Below are 12,867 nucleotides of genomic sequence, written 5' to 3' on the forward strand. Positions count from 1 at the left end.
AATGAGATCCCCCCTCATTCTTCAAAATTCCATCAATTACAGGCTGAGAGCTTTCACACTCCATATATAATACATCTCCTCCTTGCTGACAATCAACTCTCAAAGATGCATTCTTAATCCACCCCTACCCCACATCGAGGGCATTTTCAAAAGGCAATACCTCAAAAAGGCATTATCCATCATTAAGGGTCTCCATCAGCCAGGGCATGCTGTCTTCTCATTGCTACTTTCAGGAAGGAGGTACAGGAGTCTGAAGACTGTGTGCCTGGATCCATGGTGAATAAGCTGACTGGATTCGGAACTGTAGAAGACAGAAAACAGAAGGTGGTGGTTGAAGGGACTTATTCTAGCTGAAGGTCTGTTACCAGTGGTCTCTTCCACATACCTCTGCTGTATGTGATGCATATAAATGTCTTGGATAAAAATGTAGTTAGGTAGGTTAGTAAATTTGCAGATGATACAAAGATTGGTGATGTTGTGGATATTGTCAAGGACTGCGAAGAATTCAAAGGGATATACAGTAGATGAGTAGCAGATATGGCTGGAGAAATGGCAGATGGAGCTTAACCTGGCCAAATGTGAAGTGTTGCCTTGTCAAATGCAAGAACCTTAACAGTGTTGATGAGCAGAGGGATCTTGGGGTTCACGTTCATCGCTCCCTGAATGTGGCTACACAGATCGATAGGGTGGTTAAGAAGGCAAAGAGCATGTTTGCCTTTATTAGTTGAGGCATTGCGTTCAAAAGGCAGGAATTATGTCACAGCTTTATAAAACTTGAGTTAGGCCGCATCTGGAGTAATGCAAACAGTTCTGGTCACTCCATTATAGGAAGGATGTCCAGGCTTTGCAGTGGGTGCAGAAAAGGATTATCAGAATGCTGCCAGAATGAGAGGATGTGTGCTATAACGAGAAGTAGTTTGTTTTCTCTGGAGCAGCGAGGCTGAGGGGAGATCTGATAGAGGGTTGTAACATTATGAGAGGCATAGATAGAATAGGCAGACAAAATCTATTCCAAGCGTTCAAACATCTTAATTCCAGAGGGCATACATTTCAGGTGCGAAGGGGTAATTTCAAAGGAGATGTGAGGGGCAAGTTTTTTTTTACAGAGCTGTTTGGAACATCTAAACGCTGGCCTAGATGGACTGGAGAGGCAGGGTGTCGAGAGCCAGGTGAGGTTGGTTCACTCTAAGCACCAAGACGATTTGGAGAGGTTGAGAATGACTTCTCCGGGGGGAAAACCTAAGCCTGGAGTGGTTCACTGTGGTGGGGCCTGGGTCCTAATGCTAGGTTCGGGCAATTTAGACACTGGCCCAGATAGTCTGGGGACTCCTCTCTCTGCGACGTTAAGACTGTGAGACTGCCCCTGGCCGCTGTGCTTTGTGTCTGTGAACGTAGTGCCTTGCCCCAGCATTATGATGGCCTGAACACAGAGGCTTCGGGCCTACTCAGAGCTGCTCCGGGGATTTGGGTCTAAGGACTCAATTTGGTTCGGAATGCTGTCGTTGTTGCCCGCTTCTATTGTTTGCATGATCTGTATTTTTTCCTCTTTCTCTGTGGGCACCGGAGGTTGGTGTTATTTTTTTAATTGGGTTCTTTTGGGTTCCTTGCTCTGCGACTGCCTGTCAAGCTAACAAATCTCAAAGTTGTATGATTTAAACATTCATTGATAATGAATGCGCTTTGAATCTTTAATGCTTTGCACTTTCAGACAAAATATGGGATATTATAATTTGGATCACATTACTTGTAAATAAGAGAGCAAGGTTACTGTCTCACTTTTAAAATACAAGGTAAGTTTATCATCAGATACGTAAACACGAGGAAATCTGCATATGCTGGAAATTCAAGCTTGTGTGTGTTGCTTTATCATCAGATAGGTAGCTTTCGGGTATTGCCAAACACAAATCTTCTTACAAATCCACTTTACAGGTTTAACTTAGTTTCACTATCAGGGTTCAATCCCCACCCCTGTCTGCCCTCCCCATGAACATGCGGGTTTCCTCCGGGTGCTCTGGTTTCCTCCCACATTCCAAGTGCATACGGTTAGGGTCAGTGAGCTGCGGACATGCTATGTTGGCACAGGGAAGCGTGGTGACACTTGTAGGCTGCCCAGCACAATCCCTGCTGGTTTAATTTGATCTGATGTAAAATGATACATTTCACTGTCTGCTTCGAAGCACGTGTGACAAATAAAGCGAATCTTGAAACTCAGTGTTCTCCCCATGTCAGGAGTATGTTGGTTGTACCAGAGGTGGAGATATAAATGTGCACATTTTGACACTGGATTCAGGATCAGAATCAGATTTAATATCATTTGGCACTACTGAAAAAACTATAATATTCCATGAGCGCTAAGATAGCATAGTAGTTAGCACGCGCTATCACACATGAGGACTGGCTCATGGACTCCTGGTTTCATCCTCCTGAAGTCAATAATCAGATCATTGGTCTTACTGACGTTGAGTAAGAGGTTGTTGCTGTGGCATCATTCAGCCAGATTTTCCGTCTCCCTCCTATACGCCGATTCATCACCGCCTTTGATTTGGCAAGCTTAAATACGGCATTAGGACTGTGCCATAAATATAAAGTGAGTAGAGCAGGGGTTAAGCACACAGCCTGTGGTGCACCTGTGCTGATGGAGACGAGGGAGGGGACGTTGTTGCCAATCTGAACTGACTGGGGTCTGCAAGTGAAGAAATCGAGGATCCAATTGCTCAAGGAGGTATTCAGGCCAAGGTCTTGGAACTTATTGATTAGTTTTGAGAAGATGACCGTATTGATTGCCGAGCTGTAGGCAATTAAGAACATGTACGAAATGGACATTGATCGAATTGAAACTATTGGCTCAGAGGCAGAGTAAACAGCTGGGGTATAAGCAAAGGCAAATGGTCCCAGGGCTGCCAAATGCCATTCCTTACTGCAGTGTTCCTTCCTTCATCTGCAAAATGGGGATTAACACTGCCTTGTGCACTTTGAGACTCCTGCTGCACCTTTGGTAATATCTGCTGTTTCCATTGATTTCTTTCAGAAGATTTCCACTTACTTTATGGCATTGTAGGGCAATTATAGTCTGGCACAACTTGTTAAAAATTGATGTAGTATCAAAAAAGAATGCAGATGCAGTAATGCACCTGTTAAAACAACGTTTATATTTGAAACACATTTTGAAAACCTAAGTAACACTCAGAATATGCTGCAGAAACTCAGAAGGTTTGGCCACGTCTATGGAGGAGAATATCGAGTCGATGTTTCAGGCTGAAAATAAATGAACAAGCAAATAGATAGACAGATAAATACATAGTGTGATAGAGGTATAATGAGGTAGCATTCACAGACTGTTCAGAAATCTGACACTAAGAGGGGAAGAGGCTATTCCTAAAATATTGATCAGGCTCCTGTACCTCCTCCCTGATGGTAAGATTGAGTAGAAGGCTTGCCCCACATGACAAAGGCTCCTAATGATGGGTGCCACCTTCTTGAGGTATCGCTTTTTGAAGATATTATTGATGGTTGGGAGGGTTATGCCTGTGATTCATTTGGTTGAATTTACAACCCTCTGCAACCTCTTTTACACAGGAGTCTCCATACCAGATGGTGATGCAGCCAGTCAGAATGCTCTCCATGGTACGTCTGTAGAAATTTGCTAGAGTGTTTGGTGACAATCCAAATTTCCTCGAGCATCTGATGTGCCCTGAGCTGAAGTTCTGAGATGTCGACACCCAAGAAATTGAGGCTGCTCACTCCTCCCACTGCTGAGCCCTCAATGAAGACCAGCGTGTGTTCTCCTGACTTCCCGTTTATGAAGCCTACAATCCATTCCTTGGTCCTGCTGAAGTTGAGTGCAGAGCTGTCACTGCAGCACCACTTAACCAGCTGATCTATCTTGCTCCTGTACGCATCCTCGTCACCATCTGAGGTTCAGCCAACATCAGGGTTTTTATAGGTGGTGTTTGAGCTGTGCTTCGCCACATTGTCATGCACCTGTGTTGATTGTCAGTGAAGAGGAGATGACATAACATGGGATCCGATGGAAAAACAGGGCTCATATTCCAGAAGGTTGTGATGTAGGCAGGTTTCTCAGAACACAAATCCTCCACGAAACCGGGTTACACAGTAGTTTTAAACTGCAGAGTGGTTGAAGGAAGAGATGCCCAAAGGAAGTGAATATCTTCGACAGGTTTAGGCCACATTTGCCCAGCTGATTGTAAAGTTTAAGGCACAATCTGTTTAATACAGCCACGAGGGCAGTTGGGAAAACAAACACATGAAAAATTAAGCTGTAAAACGCAGGTGTGAGCTAACTGCTGAAATTGTGGAAATGGTGGTGAGGCTAGGTTTAATGTAATATCCAGGCAAGGACAGACAGCAGATAGTGTGCAGACAGCCCAGGCAAGAAAGGTGTTTGAAAAGCAGAGCTTCCGTTTGCACAGCAGGGGACTGGAGACGAGATCACCAATCCAAGGCATATACACCAACTAAGGGACAATTGCTTTACCAACTTCAAAGTATCATTGGCTGTCAGCTTGAAGTTTCGACTGAAATTTAACCACTGTATTCTTGCAAGTGAGCAATTCTGACATAGTTAATAATATATCCTTACCTGCCAGCCAGTTCGGCATGCAACCCTCTCACCCAGGCTCGTTAGCTAACTCTGCTTACAGCAACGTGACTCAGCTGTGAGAAGGACAGTTTTCGTAAGCAATATATATCTGGGGTCAGTATGATTTGGGGTTCAACCAAGCGGGAAAGTTGGGATGTTCCAATTAAGGAACATTGGTTGTAGCGAATGATGTGTAAATACTGCTCTATGTAAAGATATCATTCCCCAGAAGATTAACAGATCATAAGATCATAAAGGAAATATATTTACCAGATTTTCAAACAGTTACAGAATAAGAAAAGAAAAATAAAAGGGCCCAGCACAGTTAAACCAGTCCAATGTGCGCATAGACATTGGAGCTCATTTCTGTGATAGCTGAGTGTATTGCTTTAGTCATGCACTGAACCCACATTCTGTGTGAAGGCACCAGCCACAGCTCGAACTTCCCTCGAAGACCATCTCAAATGGACTGGATCTCTCAGGAGTATTGGTACTTCCTCCTTGGAGTCACTCAACCGCACAAAGCACCTCTTACAACGGGGCCTCCCCTTTGAATGGCATCCTGCGGCATCTTCCCTTATGCCCACTCAGCAGCTCCTGCCAAAAGAACCCAAAACAGACAACTGCCCTTCAGAAATCTGATCCCGCCCGGCTCTACCGAATCTTCCACTGGCCAGAGAGTTACAATCGGCTGACACAACATTCCTAAGTTGGACAACATGGCTCTTTATCCTTAGCCGAAGCCAAAACTCTCTTCCCAACAGGACACACAGAAACTTTTACCGAAAACTGCTAAAATAAAATACCTCACAACGTAGTAGTGGAAATCCTAACCAGGGCATTACATGTATAAAAATGGCATTTCGCTATTCAGAATTTAGAACGGTGTTGGTGACAGGGGCCATGCTGTTCCGCTTGTCTGAATTTAGAACGGTGTTGGTGACAGGGGCCATGCTGTTCTGCTTGTCTGAATTTAGAACGGTGTTGGTGACAGGGACCGTGCTGTTCTGCTTGTCTGAATTTAGAACGGTGTTGGTGACAGGGGCCATGCTGTTCTGCTTGTCTGAATTTAGAACGGTGTTGGTGACAGGGACCGTGCTGTTCTGCTTGTCTGAATTTAGAACGGTGTTGGTGACAGGGGCCATGCTGTTCTGCTTGTCTGAATTTAGAACGGTGTTGGTGACAGGGGCCATGCTGTTCTGCTTGTCTGAATTTAGAACGGTGTTGGTGACAGGGACCATGCTGTTCCGCTTGTCTGAATTTAGAACGGTGTTGGTGACAGGGGCCATGCTGTTCTGCTTGTCTGAATTTAGAACGGTGTTGGTGACAGGGGCCATGCTGTTCTGCTGGTCTGAATTTAGGACGGTGTTGGTGACAGGGGCCATGCTGTTCTGCTTGTCTGAATTTAGAACGGTGTTGGTGACAGGGACCATGCTGTTCCGCTTGTCTGAATTTAGAACGGTGTTGGTGACAGGGACCATGCTGTTCTGCTGGTCTGAATTTTGAACAGTGTTGGTGACAGGGACCGTGCTGTTCTGCTGGTCTGAATTTTGAACGGTGTTGGTGACAGGGGCCATGCTGTTCTGCTGGCCTGAATTTAGAACGGTGTTGGTGACAGGGACCATGCTGTTCTGCTGGTCTGAATTTAGAACAGTGTTGGTGACAGGGACCATGCTGTTCCGCTTGTCTGAATTTTGAACGGTGTTGGTGACAGGGACCGTGCTGTTCTGCTTGTCTGAATTTAGAACGGTGTTGGTGACAGGGGCCATGCTGTTCTGCTGGTCTGAATTTTGAACAGTGTTGGTGACAGGGACTGTGCTGTTCTGCTGGTCTGAATTTTGAACAGTGTTGGTGACAGGGACCGTGCTGTTCTGCTGGTCTGAATTTTGAACAGTGTTGGTGACAGGGGCCATGCTGTTCCGCTTGTCTGAATTTAGAATGGTGTTGGTGACAGGGACCGTGCTGTTCTGCTTGTCTGAATTTAGAACGGTGTTGGTGACAGGGGCCATGCTGTTCCGCTTGTCTGAATTTAGAACAGTGTTGGTGACAGGGACCATGCTGTTCTGAGGGTCTGAATTTAGAACGGTGTTGGTGACAGGGGCCATGCTGTTCCGCTTGTCTGAACTTAGAATGGTGTTGGTGACGGGGGCCATGCTGTTCTGCTTGTCTGAATTTAGAACGGTGTTGGTGACAGGGGCCATGCTGTTCTGAGGGTCTGAATTTAGAACGGTGTTGGTGACAGGGGCCATGCTGTTCTGCTTGTCTGAATTTAGAACGGTGTTGATGACAGGGGCCATGCTGTTCCGCTTGTCTGAATTTAGAACGGTGTTGGTGACAGGGGCCATGCTGTTCTGAGGGTCTGAATTTAGAACGGTGTTGGTGACAGGGGCCATGCTGTTCCGCTTGTCTGAATTTAGAACGGTGTTGGTGACAGGGGCCATGCTGTTCTGAGGGTCTGAATTTAGAACGGTGTTGGTGACAGGGGCCATGTTGTTCTGCTGGTACACAAGGAAATAAAGTGTGGTTGATGAACAAGTGAGTGTCAAGGTCCAGTTAATCAGCAACAACAAAATGTGAAGCCAAAGGAAAATACTGGACTTGCACAGCAGATCAGACAGTGTGGAGTCGAGAGAAAGACTCAGTAACTATTACAGATGGATCACTTTACAGAGAGCTGATTAGTTCTGTTATAAACAGAGAACTAGACAGAGGTATTATGGAAAAGCTAAAGAGTATGAAGGTCATCAAGTGAAATTGAAGGTCTCATCAGAAAACCTGTGCGTGATTGCTTGGCGGCACAGTAGTGTAGCAGTTAGCATAATGCTTTTCAGTGCCTGCTGTAAGATTGGAGTTCAGTTCCTGCAGCAGTCTGGATCGAGTCTGTACATTCTCCCCGTGACCACATGGATTTCCTCCCACATCCCAGAGATGCACTGTTAGAGTTAGTGAGTCATGGGTTGCTATATTGGCACCAGAAGCATGGTGACACTTGTGGGCTGCCCAACAAAACCAACACAATCCTCGCTAATTAGATTTGATTCAAGTGGTGTATTTCACTGTATGTTTTGATGCACATGTGATCAATAAAGATCTTCTTTAATTTTTAAGAAAAGATTATGCTGGAGGGATGACGCAGATGAGAAAGAATCTAATAAAATTAACATCACGATTAATTTAATTATCATATAACATTTTTAAAAAATGAGAAAATAAGAGAAACATGATTGCATAGTGGTTAATGTAACACTATTGGAGTGTCAGTGACCCAGGTTCAATTCCTTCCACTCACTGTAAGGCGTTTGTACGTTCTCCATGTGACCGTGTGGGTTTCCTCTGTCTAACTTGATTACTGGAACCCTTGTTCCAGAAACTGGGAACTCCAGTTTCCCCCCCACAGCATTTCAAAGATCCAGAGATGAATAGGCTAGTTGGTCACATGGGTGTAATTGGGTGACACAGTCTTGTTGGACAGGAGGGACTGTTCTCATGCTGTATTCTAAATAATAACACAAAATAAGCAGAAGAAGAGCTCGCGAACCTTCAAGAGAGTTTGCCCAGTTTGAAACCATGACGGTCAGAGGCCATAATGGTCCATTACAGAAACGGAGGTGCAGGTCCGAATTTGTCTACAAAGTCTGAGAGGCAGCCGGTTTTTTCACCTTATGACTAAATTATGATCTATGACTGATTACTTGTGTCTTATGACTAGACTTATGACTGATTACTTATGATTTATGACTACTGACTAATGACTAATGGAACTAACAGAACTATCAAACTGCCACATTTGCGGAAAATAAAAGGAAAAGTTGTTTGGTCATTGAGTGGAATCCGGTTAAAAAACCTTCGGGTAAGTGTCTTCAATCCCTTTCAAGTGGCGAGTCTGCACATGTTCAAAAGAAAACGCGCGCTCCGACTTGACAGTGGAAAACCTGGTTGAGAGTGGGAGAAAAACTGTTTGACCAGGAAACAGAAATCTGGGAGCTTTGAGCTGGAACAGCAGGAACAATAACCTGGAATCCTGAAAAAGGAAGAAAATCAAGTTAAGATAGAACAACATCAAAGCATCACTAAATAATTGTACTTACCTTCTCACCTGTGACCAGCCTGCAGAGGAAATCAGACATGGCTGATCAAGCTGTTGGGAAATCAGTTGAGCAACTTAAGGTAAAGCGAACGACAGCAAAAAGATTATTTTCTCGTCTGGCCAGCGGTATTACCAGGACCTATGAAAACATGTCTGAAGAGAAGATCAGAGTCAGTTTCAATAAGCTCACAATAGAAGCTGAGAAAGTCATGGAAGCCAATGATGATGTGGAGGATGGACTCATTGCAGAACTGGAGGCGGAGCTGAACACAGAGAAAGTCGCTGCGTTAACTGAACAGCAAAAAGCCGACCTGGCAAAAACGGCAAATGAGTGGGAGTTGAAACTGAAGGAGGTCAGAAGCCTAATCCAGGAGACTCCTTGGACCAATTTTGGAAATGTTGAATTGTTCACGGCACTACAAGCAGCAGAGGATGAATGTAAAAACGTTGCTGTTGTACAACCCGATGGCAACCAGGAGTTGTATGACTTCAGGCTTAACCACCTGCGAGGACTGGTAAAGACAGCTAAGGAGGTGCTTGGTCGGTGGAAATGATGGATCCCGCCGGGGGATCGGAAGGACCTTCTGAGCCGCCTAAAGGGGCTCGAACTCCACATCCACAAGTTGGTTTCCAAGAAGGCCCACTTCATACAGGCCAGGAGAAAGGAGGAAGCTGAAAGACTAACACCGACGGCATTGGGCTTCTCCTCCAATTTTCCCACGCCAGCCATCAGATTGAAACCGACAGCCCTTCCCAAGTTTACTGGCAGCAAACGTGATTTTCACAGGTGGTGAAAGGACTAGGAAGCACTCCAGAGGAATGGAGAGCTGACCGGTTCAAAAGAGGTGAAAAAGGTTCAACTACTGGACAGTTTTGACGTCAAAATCAGAAGAGACCTTCACCTCACTACTTATAAGACTGCAGATGACATCTTCCGTGTTCTGGAAAACCGCTATGGAAATCGAACGTGCATTGCTATTGAAATAGTGGAAGAGTTACAGAAAATGCCAGAAATCATCAGCCACGGAAAATAGCGGAATTAATTCAAACTGTGGAGAAGGCATTCAAGACTTGAGTGACCTTGGAGACGTGGATGATATCAAAAATCCACTGGTGATAAGATCAGTTGAAAGTAAACTTCCAGAAACTCTCAAAAAGAAATGGCTGGTCTATGTCGCTGACAGGGGAAATACTGTGGCACCAGATAATCAGTTTGACAGTCTCTTGGGATTCCTGAAAGAGAGGAATTATAGAGAGCATATATGAGCAGCTCGAGCAACTGAGGGATGAAGAGCCAAGTAGGAGCAAAACTAGGGCTGAGCCAAGACATGACATGACAGAACCCGGTCTACCAAGTCGGGCGACGACCATGCAGGGTGTGTAGTCTGTGGTGATGGAAAGCACAAGAGGAAGCTCTACTTTAGCAAACTGTTTTGAGCGCTAAAGCTACCAGAGAAAAAGGCTGCAGTAAGAAAGCTAGGGGCATGCAAGAGGTGTCTCGAGGTTCATGATGACAGTTCATTCTGCAAACCCGCCTGTCTGTGTAAAAACCAAGACTGCAAGGATGAGCGTACTCCCGAGCATCATTACTATCCGTGCCCCAACGCTGAAATAAAGAAAAGCAGCGCAGGTCAGAAAAAGAGCAGTTTCAGTCCAGAGGAAGATAAAGGCAGGAAGAAATATAGAGAGGATCAAGAGGAGTTCGTCAGCAAACTTTCACCGGAATTGGCCAAACAATGTCGCGATGTATTTTCAAACACGGCATCCAGAGCCTTCAGCGCTGTGAAAGATAAGCCGGGCCTTCCGGTGGAAAGTGGATTGCAAGAGCTGCCAGTGGTTATGATGCTTCTCGAGGTCACAGTTAATGCTGGACAAATACCGGGACGTTAATTGACTTGGCTTCAGACACCAATTATATAACCCACAAGGCTGCAAGCAGACTGAACCTCAGATGTGAGGAAATCACTCTCGTCATCCATGGAGTTGTGGGGGGGGGGGATGAAGGTTCAGGTGGAGACAAAGCGGTACCTTCTAAATATCAGAGTAAACACTCTCAAGGGCACTCTCAAATCACAGCAATTGGTTTGTTATGGACTAGGGAGCATTGCAAATGTCCACAAACATGTGACGCGGAAGCAGCTGCAGAAATTCTTCCCAGACATACCGCTTGATGAACTTGTGAGACCCAGAGAAATAAATTTACTCATAAGCCACAGAGAAGGTCAGCTAGCACCTCAGAGAACCAGAGATGTTGGAGACCTCGTGCTGTGGGACGGACCACTGGGGAAGACGGTCGGGGGAGCACATCCTGATCTCTTAGAGGGGCTGTCTGTGTCGGCCCACGTGTCCAAGACACATTTTGCGAGGTCAATGAGAGCGGCCGCTGTAAAGTACGAGGAGCTCACCAGCAGAGTCCCAGAGCAACTTCCACCAAACAGACAGGATGGCATCAAGCTCCAGGAGTCAGGTACTTCAACCACTAACTGGGACTTCCTGGAGTGGTGGAAGTGGGATAGTATTGGCGCAGCATGCGAGCCAAAATTCGGGGTTTGCCACTGCGGAAACTGCCAGCCGGGCGGCAAAGGAGCGACTCTTGCAGAAGAGAGGGAACTTGGAGTTGTCAAAAGAGGCCTCACCTGTGTCACAGGTGACCACCACAGCAAGGAAACACATTGGCACGCCAGACATCCTTGGTTAGAAGATCCAGCTTCCTTGCCAAACAATAAGAGAACAGTTGAGGCTACGTTTCTCAGGACGGAAAAGCAACCAGCCGAAGGACTCGAGTGGAAAGCTGCCTACGCTGCTCAAGTGCATGACATGGTCGACTGAAGGGCTGCAATGAAATTGTCCAAAGACACGGTCATCAACTGGAACGGGCCAGTCTGGTACGTGAGTCACCTTATTGCTCCGAACCCGCCCTCTGTCACGACCCCAGTGAGACTCGTGTGGAACAGCAGCCAAAAGTTCAGAGCTTGAGCTTGAAGGACCTGCTAATGAAAGGTCCAGATGTCCTCAACCAGATTCGATCTGTCCTACTCAGATTCAGGGGTGGAGTACACACTGCTCTGGGTGACATTACAAAGACATACGATTCGGTTTGGTTGGAAGACTGAGAAGTACATCTGCATAGATTCCTCTGGCGAGACTCCGAGGACGAGGAGCTGGGGGAATATGCAATCACAAGAGCAAACTTCAGAGACAAACCAGCAGGGTGCATTGCATAATTAGCAATGACCGAAGCTGCTAATCTCCCTCCTTTCACCCACCTCAAAGAGGAGCAGCAGGTACTCTAGCACAACAGCTACGTTGATGACATTCTCACATCCCATAACAACCCTGACCAGCTGAAATCCATCACAGCAAATGTGGAGCAGATCCCGAAGGCCGGAGGTTTCGAGCTCAAGCCTTGGGTCTTTTCTGGAAGAGTGCAATGACAAGCTGGAGAAGTCCAAGGGAGGAACCATGGTCTTGCCAAACCAAATGTGCGATGATGACAACAAGGCACTTGGCCTGGGCTACATAGTAGAAGAGGACAAGCTCCATGTCATGATTGCAATCAATTTCTTGAAGAGAAAGAAAAAATGAGACTTGGCCAAGACCTTCTACAAGAGCAAATCAGAGACCAGACGCCCAAACCCCTGACACGAAGAGAACTGCTCAGCTAAGTATCAGGGTTGTCTGACCCAGTTGGCCTGGTAACCTGCTAAGAAGAAGGGAGCTATTCTGGTACGAAGAGCGTTCCAAGAGGCAAAGGGCGAAAGGTGTCCAGTCAAAGACACATGGGACATAGCACTCTCAGATGGCCTCAGGGAGGATGCAATTAAGCTCTTTGAGGAGTACATTCAACTTGGCAAGGTAAAGTTCACCGGGGCACTGATTCCTCCAAGATTCACTGAGGAACACTGGGCAATCACGTTCTCTGATGGAAGCGAGCACGCCTATGGAGCAGGGATGTACCTAAGGTGGAACTTGGACCAGGGCTCAATCGTCAGGCTAGTGGAGCCTAAAGCCAAATTAACTCCCTTGGATCACCGAGGTGATGCTGTGAAAGCAGAGATGTATGGAGCAGTGTTTGCCTCACGCCTGAAAAAGTACTTTGAGCTGCATAGCTGAATCCAAGTTGGGAGGTGGTATCATTTCGTTGTTAGCCAAATAGTCCTTGGTGCAATACAGCACGAAA

Source organism: Hypanus sabinus, chromosome 5, assembly GCF_030144855.1.
Source record: "Hypanus sabinus isolate sHypSab1 chromosome 5, sHypSab1.hap1, whole genome shotgun sequence".
In the NCBI taxonomy this organism is placed as follows: domain Eukaryota; kingdom Metazoa; phylum Chordata; class Chondrichthyes; order Myliobatiformes; family Dasyatidae; genus Hypanus; species Hypanus sabinus.